Below are 10086 nucleotides of genomic sequence, written 5' to 3'. Positions count from 1 at the left end.
CCTTCCTTTATTTTCATTTATGTGTATTTTGAAGAAAAGAATGGACCATACCTACATGTTGGTCTTCTACTAGAAATGAACAGTGGTTTTAAGATTTCTGTGTTTGTGAAAAACTTGGGCAAATATGGCAAAGGTTTTTGTCCAAGTCGTTTTCCTCCCCATATTCGTAAAGTGTCAATTTATTTTTGTTGCAAAAAACATTTTTTATTATTTTTAATTTCAAAAACTGAGGGAACAGATTAAGTAGAAAAACATCCTAGTCTGTTTATTAGTGCAACACATAAATAAATATGGATAAATGTAAATATCTATAAAAGCAATAAAATTGATTTATTATTAAATCAACAATAAATTTGTTAAATTATTGATTTATTGTTAAATTAATAATATATTGAAGGAAAAAAAAAACACCATAAACAGAATATGTTTATTATCAATGCAAAAAAAAAAAAAAAGACAAAACCCTATTTCACTGTAAATTCTGGAAAACTTAAGCTCAGCTAAAACCCCTGGGCAGTTACATAGAACGACAGATTTGAAGTCAACCAGTGGCTGCTGTCTTCACGGTCCAGTCACTGCACCATCATTGTTTGTGTATCTCGCTGTGTGTGTCGTACCAGGAAGACTGAGACACGAATTATGCCCAGAGCCAGCTCTGTGTGCGTTTGCTCTCAAAACAAACGCTGAGTTACTTCTCATCCACTTCCTCGCCAGACAGAGATGCTTGATCTAAAAGAAACACTCAAAGTGCACTAAATGGAAACTCACATTTACACCATTAAAACTCAACTGCAGCCTCGGAAGTTGTTCAAAACAAACAGATGTATTTGTGATTGAGGGGGGCCACTCACCACTGACATCTTTCAGAATCATTTGCCCTAGTAAATGTCAAGCTGGTTGTCAGTGGTTTAATGTGGCTTCTAAAGTGCTTCTCAGACCAACCCTTGCTTTCCTTCTCAGGTGTAGCTTAGAGACACGCAGGGCTGTGCTGGAACCGGGCCGGGAAGAAAAGACAGTTGTGCACCGTCTGCCAGCATCTAGAAAGTTCTCTAGCCACAGCACAACCACATTGCTTTGTGTTCCCAGTGCCCTATCACAGTAGAGGAGTAGAGGAATAAAGACGAAGGGGCCTCTCTCATAAAAATATCGCCGAACCCTGCAGCTTCGCGTGCTACCTGTGTTTGCTCTGGCGTGGCCAAACATTCCGCCTCGGTGTTTGCTGATCCATTTTACTCGCAGTTTTAACCTTTGTGCTCATGTTGCACTGAACTCAGCCCCGGGTTTATCTCTACTGATAAAACAAGCAAAACATGCTCTCCGGAACCGGAACCGTCCTCATTGCTGTCTAGTTGGGCCGCGGCACCAGAGACAGGAAGTTGCTGGAACTCTTAGGGAGCAGTAAGTACAGGAAGGAGGAAGAAGCGGGGAAATTAAAGAAGCCTGACGGTTGGCTAGGTTTGACACTCCCCTTTTCCTGTTACCTCACCAGACAGCAATATTTAGAACCCTCTCTGAAGGGATGGATGGTTTCCTAGGCAAGGTGACTTAAAACTCTGACACCTGGCGTTTTTACCCATGTTGCTATATATTCCTTTCAGTTATGTTAGTCCGTGGACGGCTTCCTCAGGAGTGCAGATGCTGCTGAGAGAAGAGGCATGCTTATCTTTAGTACTTTGATATAAAAGAACATCTTGGGTTGCTGCCTCTGGTATTTAGCGATCGGGTTGGGAAGCCTGGGTACTTACTTAGCTGTGAAGATGCCTCACAAGTCCACCTTGCCCAGCCTCGAATGCACACCTTAGAGAAAAGACTCATTCTGTTGATAACGGGTTTCGAAAGAACGTGACCTATACACAATAATCGCACTTTAATTTTCTTTCCCCTCCCAAGAACTGGGTCATCTTCCTGGTCTATGGTGCAGCCCACTTTGCTCTTCATTTGTACTTCGTTCCTTTTCTCCTCACATGTCTGGGGAGAGAGGCCATCTGAGACATCTTCTTGGCTCTGCTTCAGGCAGAGCAATAGCAATAGATCCACACTTCTTAACATACCAAGGGCAGGTGACATGGGATCAAGTTGGTTTACATGAGTGTGTGTGCAAGTGTGGTGTTTGAAGCACGCACTAAAAAGCCAGGAACCAACTGGGACAAAGGCCCAGACTGATATTATAGCTCTAAAAAGGCCCTTGCACCAAGGTTGTAAGCGAGAACATCATTCTCCCCGCCCCCCACGTGTGTGTGTGTGTGTGTGTGTGTGTGTGTGTGTGTGTGTGTGTATTTGCTCTCATGGTGCAATGGAAACACGGGCGAAATGTAGAAATTGAATGTGGAGAGTTTTAAGAAGCCAGCTTGAAGAAGGAACCATGAAAACCACCAAGAGCAGGCGAATCGCCATTGCCTTGGTAATAATTGATCTCCGCTCAAAGTTTAAAAATATCCTTACGTCCCCGTCAGGCTGAAAACGCTCACCAATTGCTCGCCCTCAAGCTCACTGCTCACGCTGCTGACTTCTGCTCTGTGGTGTTCGTAAGCAGTGGTAAAGCTGTGGTAAAGCTGTGGTAAAGCTGTGGTAAAGCTGGCTTGGATGTGAACTAGGTTCCTGGCTCTGGGCTACAGTGCGCACGTAAAGTAACGCAGCAAGCAGCTTACGCTCTCACGCACCACTCTCCTTTGCTGGGCCATCTTGTGTTTCCCCAGGAATGTGGGTCTAAGCTAAACGCGGTTTGGTTTTTAACTATTCATCGTTTTTCGTTTTGCGTGCCCATGTTTTGCCCACCTATAGGTACGCGCACCACATGCATGTCTAATGCAGAGGCCAGAAGAGGATGCTGGATCCCCTGGAGCTGGAGTTACGGACACGTGACCTGCCACGTGGGTGCTGGGAACCAAAGCTAGGTCCTCTGGAAGAGCATCGAGTGTTCTGAATTCTGACCTACCCCTACAGCCACGGAGATTTGTTAGACTCCTAAGTCGATAGCTCTTTAGAAAATCGTTTTAACCTATTTCACAAAGTACGAGTCGTAGTGATGAACTAGAGTCTCTCCCATCCCCCAACAAGCTCAGTATTTTCAAATTAGAGGGCCAGTTTTAAAGCCCCGGGGATCCCGGGATCCGGCTTTATCACTTCGGGCTGCGGGAGCTGTTTGCAGTGTGAAAAGTTGCTTTCCAGGAAGCTGAAGGTGTTTAGAATGTGAGGCTTCTGCCCTGCTACCTAAGAGGAGTTTGTCAAATAAGACACTGGCTTGTCTTATTCTTTCTTTCCTGTTTTTTTGTTTTTTGTTTTTTTTTGTTTTTTCTGGGGTGAAGAGGAACGAGGCCTAGCTGATGGGGGTTATAAAAGCACAACCAGAGCATCAAGAAGGGTGAGACAGAGGCCATGAGCCACACCAGCATTTCTTCAGGCAGCTCTGGCCTGGAAAGCGGAAGGTAGCATTCAGTGTCCACTGACAGCTCTGTGCCCTGCCTGGCCAGCATCACAGGCCCAGACACTGGGCAAAGCTGTGAGCCCTTCCTGGTCCTGCAGCCTTCCCTGCGAGCTGTTGTCCGGCCTTGTTCTTGCTGGAAGAGGCTGTGACCTATGTGACAGGAAGTGAATCCACAGGGCAGGGCTTTCTGTCTTTACCTTGTGATTTCACCCAAACCAGAAAGTCCCATGAATGAGGTTTCTTTTCCCCCTAGTGAGAGTAAAAAATAAGCCATTTTGAACCACTGGTAACTTTCGATGGTTTAAATCCGTTCTTTAGAAAAAGGCCTATTAGTTAAGAATGCTTACTAAAACGTGAAAAGGATTGACAGGCTATATATGCCCCCCCCCCAAGCCACACAAATTGCTCAGGCTATGAAGACACAATGTCTCTCCCAAAGTAACTTATTTTATTTTTCCTCCTACTTTCCCAGAACCTGACTGTCTGTGTAAGCGGTGTGTTGGGAAAGAACACCAAACCTCTCGGTGCTGTGTTCTGTGGTGAAAGCTGCTTCCTGAAGCCATATAGCAATCAATTTGTTTTTTCTGCCTAGGATTTTGTGGTACACACCCGCACACTGATGGATTCCAGTTTCTCTTCTGCTAACCGTAGAAAGGCACGAGTGCAGCATTGTCTATGCCACATCTGGACTGTGGCTTCAGTTCCTAGGAAGGACTTTTTTTTTTCCACTGCAACAAATAGCACAGTGCCAGATCCTTTGAACACCTCAGGCTTGCCTACAACCGTAGGTGACTATATGGCAGTGGCTATTCCTTACTAAGGAAAGATGAGCACAGGTTACCCCTAATAGGCTGTTCTGTTTATACACGACCTCCCAAAACGGCTATTTTTAGAACTATGACTTTCAGAAGCTATATGCCTTTATTGACTGTATCAACGAGCCCTTTTATATCATTATATGCTAAGTACATTTCGCCTACAACTCTTCATACAAGTTAAATAAGGTGCAAACCCACTTAAAGTAGACGTTGCTCTAAAACTAACTGAATGCCCACAGAATGGCTGACTTCGACTAGCATCTTCTTGATCAAAAGTTGATGCCTAGCCAGATGTGAGAGTGCACAGCTATGATCCCAGCTCTTGGGAGGCTGAGGCTGGAGCAGAGAGGGCCAGGAGTTCGAGGCCAGCCTGGAATATGAAATAAGAGACTGTAAAGTGGAAATTTCTGGCTTCTTTAGAGACTCAGGTTATAGTGATGTTTTGCTGGGGCAGACACATAAAAGAACGTTTTGATGAGGCAGACACAGAGGAAAGGATGTTTTGTTAAAGCAAGCGTGTGAAAGGGTGCATGATGTTCGGAAGGAATAAGAAGATGACCCCACAGACAGTGGGAGCTCAAGCATTGGTTCGCTTTTCTCGGCCTCGCTGGTCTTCTCTGACGATGCGCATGTACTGGTTCGCCTTACTCTCCACTGCTGAGCTCATAGAAACTCACCAACGAACTTCTCAGGAGAGTCCCGTGGCTTCTCTCCACTTCCCTGGACACTGGAGAGCCTCCCACTTTCTTCTGGATTGAACTGCCCTTGCTGATTCATGCGTGGGGTCTGCTGAGTGACTGGACTAAGAATAGCAAAGATCGGAATCACCCCACGGAACTATCTCTAAACAGGTCCACGTCCCCTATATCCTAATAACCTTTCTTTTCCACTCTCGCTGGTGGGTGGTGGGCTAGAGGGGAGGTCAAACCCTTATTAAAGTAGGTTGAGAAAACCATATGCCAACAGGAGTGTCTAAAAAAGGAACACACATGTTGATGGTTAGGGACCTACAGTCACCATATAAAGCATGTGATATTAAAAATTGTTACTAAACTTCAAACCAAACCCTGTGACAGAGGAGTGGTGGCTGGGACTAGCTCTGCATCCAGGTGAGTCTTCTCTGCTTCCTCAGTAGCCGCACACCCAGTGGATGTCGACTTCAGGCTCCACAGAATGAGTGGAGCCATTTCTTTTTGCTCTTGCGGTCAGTCTTTCTTTAAATCCTTTAAGGAAAGAGCTCAAAGGGAGGCTATGACTCTTGCTGTCTTTGCTCTCTGAGCAGGAAAGGTGATTCTAATAAAATTAATGGACTCACCTGGACCTTGATCAGTGACCTAAGGGATAACATGGGCTCCTCAGAACGTTTAGAGGAATGGGAAGAGACCAAGAGTGTTCAGGTGGCAGTTGGTGATGTATGCTTGAAGAAGGCTCTCTCTCTCTCTCTCTCTCTCTCTCTCTCTCTCTCTCTCTTAAACATTTTTTAACATTTTTTTCATCTTTATTAACTTGAGTATTTCTTATTTACATTTCAATTGTTATTCCCCTTCCTGGTTTCAGGGCCAACATCCCCCTAACCCTTCCCACTCCCCTTCTCTATGGGTGTTCCCCTCCCCACCCTCCCCCCATTACTGCCCTCCCCTCAACAATCACATTCACTGGGGGTTCAGTGTTGGCAGGACCAAGGGCTTCCCCTTCCACTGGTGCTCTTACTAGGATATTCATTGCTACCTATGAGGTCAGAGTCCAGGGTCAGTCCATGTATAGTCTTTAGGTAGTGACTTAGTCCCTGGAAGCTCTGGTTGCTTGGCATTGTTGTACATATGGGGTCTCGAGCCACTTCAAGCTCTTCCAGTTCTTTCTCTGATTCCTTCAATGGGGGTCCTATTCTCAGTTCAGTGGTTTGCTGCTGGCATTCGCCTATGTATTTGCTGTATTCTGGCTGTGTCTCTCAGGAGAGATCTACATCCAGTTCCTGTCAGCCTACACTTTTGAAGAAGGCTCTTATCCCAGCAGGATCCCCATCACTGTGTGGCAAAGGCCTGTGCAAGGGGTTGCCGCACCAGCTTTACCTTTCTAACAGTTACGTCTCCTCTGATCCAAGGATCTTGTCGGACATACCTGCATTAACAAGGAAAATAGCTTGAATGGAATGCCAAGAGGAAACTGGCCAAGAGGGAGAACCATCGGAGGGAGATGACCTAGTACACAAACAGCCCTAGCCTAAGAGAGCTGAATCACCAAGTCATGCTGAGCTTAGAATGCGGTTGTCTTCTTCCTGATAAACTATGTTGTAATGCATGACTCTGTTGTTGTCAATCAATATTTCCTTATTGTGAGACGTATCCCTTTAGATCAGGTAAGGCTCTAGACTAGTGCCTGTTTTATCTTTGCCTGGGCATGACATCTTGTCTGGGTTGAAAGGTGAGAATTGGCTCCAGCATGCTAGATTGACTGACTGTACCCGGGCCCAATTCTAGGTCAATTGGGACAGAAGCACCGTTGCGGAGTTCGTGTGCCTTTTTCTAGTTTACAAAAAGACCTACCATTACAGACGGTCTCCAAGTCACGTTCAGAGCATCCCGAGACTGAACATGGGGAGACCATGTGTGCTCTTCAGTAGAAACTTAGTTGTCGAGAATTTGTTTGTTGGTTTGCTTGTTTGTTTTAAAGAAGGTACTTTAACCAAGGCTGGCCCCCAACCCCTAGCAATGGTCTAATCCAGTGGTTCTCAAACATCTGGATCTCCAACCCTTTAGGGGTTGCATATCAGATATCCTTCATTTAAGATATTTATATTATGGTTTGTAACAGTCATGAAATTATGAAGTAGCAATGAAATAATCCTATGATTGGGGGTTACCACAGCACGAGGAACTGTATTAAAGGGTCGTAGCATTAGGAAGGTTGAGAACTACTGCTCTGGTCTAAGCCTTCTGGGAACTGAGATTATGTTCATGAGCCACCATGACTGGCCAGTGGGTCCATTGGAATCTTGTTAGGCACCCCCTTACCACCCTTGTACATGAAGAGCAATGAAACCTTGGCTTTCAAGACTGGGTGAAAGCTGCGTGTGCCTTGCAATGGTGTGCATACATATCCTTCAAGCCCTTCAGAAGACTGAGGTGGGAAGGCTGTGATTGAGGCTTAATTGGGTATTGAGTAAGACTGTGCAGAAAGAGAGGAGGGGCAGAAGAGCATGAATGAGAATCAGGTGATTGACTGCTGGTCGCTTTTTTCCCAGTGAAGTTCAACGATCCTTCCAGCATGGAGCATGGGTGTAGGGAAGAAAACCTCTACACAGTAACAACTCAGAGGCCTTGGGATTTTGGTCTGACTAGGCCACCGTAGTTGACTGTTCTAGAGGAGCCATTTAAACTTCAAGTCCCCGGTTGCCTTATCTATGAAATGGAGGTGGGCATTTTCACATTGTCCTGAAGACTGAATGAAAGAAGAATCTGGTAATGATCTGCAACCAGTAATATTATTGATTATGATATCAATAGCCTAAAGGAATGCAAATTCGAGGAGTGTAACTTCCCAGGCTGTCTCTGATTCACCACAGGGTGGGAAGCCGGGTGTCCTTGTCTCCTGGGGTACCACAGTCTTGCTGGGTTGGCCACAGAGAGCAATGAGAAACCTAAGGATAACAGGTATAGAAGAGAGTGAAGACTCCCAACTTAAAGGGCCAATAAATATCTTCAACAAAATTATAGAAGAAAACTTCCCTAGTGAAAAGAAAGAGATGACCATAAACATACAAGAAGCCTACAGAACTCCAAATAGATTGGACCAAAAAAGAAATTCCTCCAGTGACATAATAGTCAAAACACCAAATGCACAAAATAAAGAATGAATCTTAAAAGCAGTAAGGGAAAAAGGTCAAGTAACATATAAAGGCAGACCTATCAGAATTACACCAGGCTTCTCACCAGAGACTATGAAAGCCAGAAGATCCTGGACAGATGTCATACAGACCCTAAGAGAACACAAATGCCAGCCCAGGCTACTATACCCAGCAAAACTCTAAACATAGATGGAGAAACCAAGATATTCCATGACAAAACCAAATTTACACAGTATCTTTCTACAAATCCATCCCTTTACAAAGGATAGAAAGTCCAACACAAGGAGGGAAACTACAACCTGGAAAAAGCGGGAAGGTAATCTTTCAACAGACCCAAAAGAAGATAGCCATATAAACACAATTCCACCTCTGACAACAAAAATAACAGGAAGCAACAGCTTTTCCTTAATATCTCTTAACATCAGTGGACTCAAATTCCCCAATGAAAAGACATAGACTAACTGACTGGATACGTAAACAGGACCCAGCATGCTGTATTCAGGACACTCACCTCAGTGACAAAGACAGACACTACCTCAGAGTAAAAGGCTGGAAAAAAATTTTCCAAGCAAATGGTGCCAAGAAACAAGCTGAAGTAGCCATTCTAATACTGAGTAAAATAGACTTTCAACCAAAAGTTATCAGAAAAGATACTCATACTCATCAAAGGAAATGCTCACAACTAACCATCAGACTGAGCACAAAGACTCCAATGGAGGAGTTAGAGAAAGGGCTGAAGGAGCTGAAGGGGTTTGCACCCCATAGGAAGAACAATAATATCAACCAACCAGACTCCTCAGGGCTCCCAGGGACTAAACCATCAAACAAAGAGTACACATGGAGGGATCCATGGCTCCAGCTGCATATGTAGCAAAGGATGGTCTTGTTGGGCATCAGTGGAAGGAGAGGCCCTTGGTCCTGTGAAGGCTCAATGCTCCAGTGTAGGGGAATGCCAGGGCAGGGAGGCAGGGGTGGTTGGGTGGGTGAAGGAGCAGGGGGAGGAGGAGAGATGGACTAGGGAGTTTCTGGAGGGGAAACCAGGAAAGGTTTGACATGTAAGTAAAAACAAAAAATCCAATAAAGGAAAAAAAAACATTTAGGAACTGAGAATGTAGCTTGGTGTTATAGTATACTCTTAGTATGTGCAAAGCCCTGGGTTCTATTCCCAATACCACAAAAGAATGGTGTAAGGGTATGTGGGAAGGAGGGAGGGAGAGGAGCAGAGAGAGGGAGGGTAGGAGGGCAGGAGGGCGGAATAGAAAACTTAACCAAGGTGAATGAGACTGGGGCGCACTGCTGGTACTCCTCAAACACACACTGCTTTCAAATGCTCCTGTTCTTTGACTAATTCCTTAGAGCCTTTGTCTCAATCATTATACTTTCTTGACAATTATTAAATCCTTCACAAATGAACCCACAACTTCATTGATGGATAAGTGGAGTGGGTAGTAATTGAACTTCAAACAATTCCCACACTCCGTAGTATCCCCCTGAGTATCTAATTGCTAATGATCAAAATCTTGTTTTTATCCGTTAACTTCTTTAGATGAAGAATTAAAATCAAGCAATCCTTGGAGTGGTAGCATGTTATAACTGCCATATTTCAATATGAGTGATTGACTTGGGGGCCAAGTGTCAGATGGTGAGAAGATTTGGCAGCGTGAGGGAACCATAAAATCTGTGGAATGATTTAACTCTGTTAACGTACAGAAACGGCATCTACAAATCTATAAGTGGTATACAAACAAATGAGCACAATTATTCCTATAAAATTTTATTTTGAAATTAGGATATACACTGCTTTGGGCCATGGGCCATACTTTTCCAACCTCTGATTCAACAGCATCCTCTCAGAAGTGGCCAGCAGCTAAAGACAGAGGAAGGCAAAGAAGGTGGGGGTCACAATCCTTGGTAGAGCCACACTGGATCCTCAGCCAAGTGTCCCAAGAGCTATCCCTGTTAAGCTAGTTAGTCATCTTTTGGGGAAGCCGAATTTACCT

The 10086-nt window shown here is 44.7% G+C and overlaps 1 long non-coding RNA gene across 1 annotated transcript; it reads left to right on the top strand.

Annotated features, from left to right (window-relative positions):
- Positions 1-1437: 1437 nt before the first annotated feature.
- Positions 1438-6539, top strand: LOC148001474 (uncharacterized). Its single transcript, XR_015637177.1, has 4 exons — positions 1438-1540; positions 2782-2894; positions 3897-5093; positions 6344-6539. It is a non-coding gene; the product is annotated as an uncharacterized LOC148001474 (long non-coding RNA).
- The last annotated feature ends 3547 nt before the right edge of the window (positions 6540-10086 follow it).

The sequence above is a fragment of the Rattus norvegicus genome, chromosome 14 (assembly GCF_021556685.1).
Source record: "Rattus norvegicus strain SHRSP/BbbUtx chromosome 14, alternate assembly SHRSP_T2T, whole genome shotgun sequence".
Lineage (NCBI taxonomy): Eukaryota > Metazoa > Chordata > Mammalia > Rodentia > Muridae > Rattus > Rattus norvegicus.
This window is presented reverse-complemented; position numbering and strand designations above follow the sequence as displayed.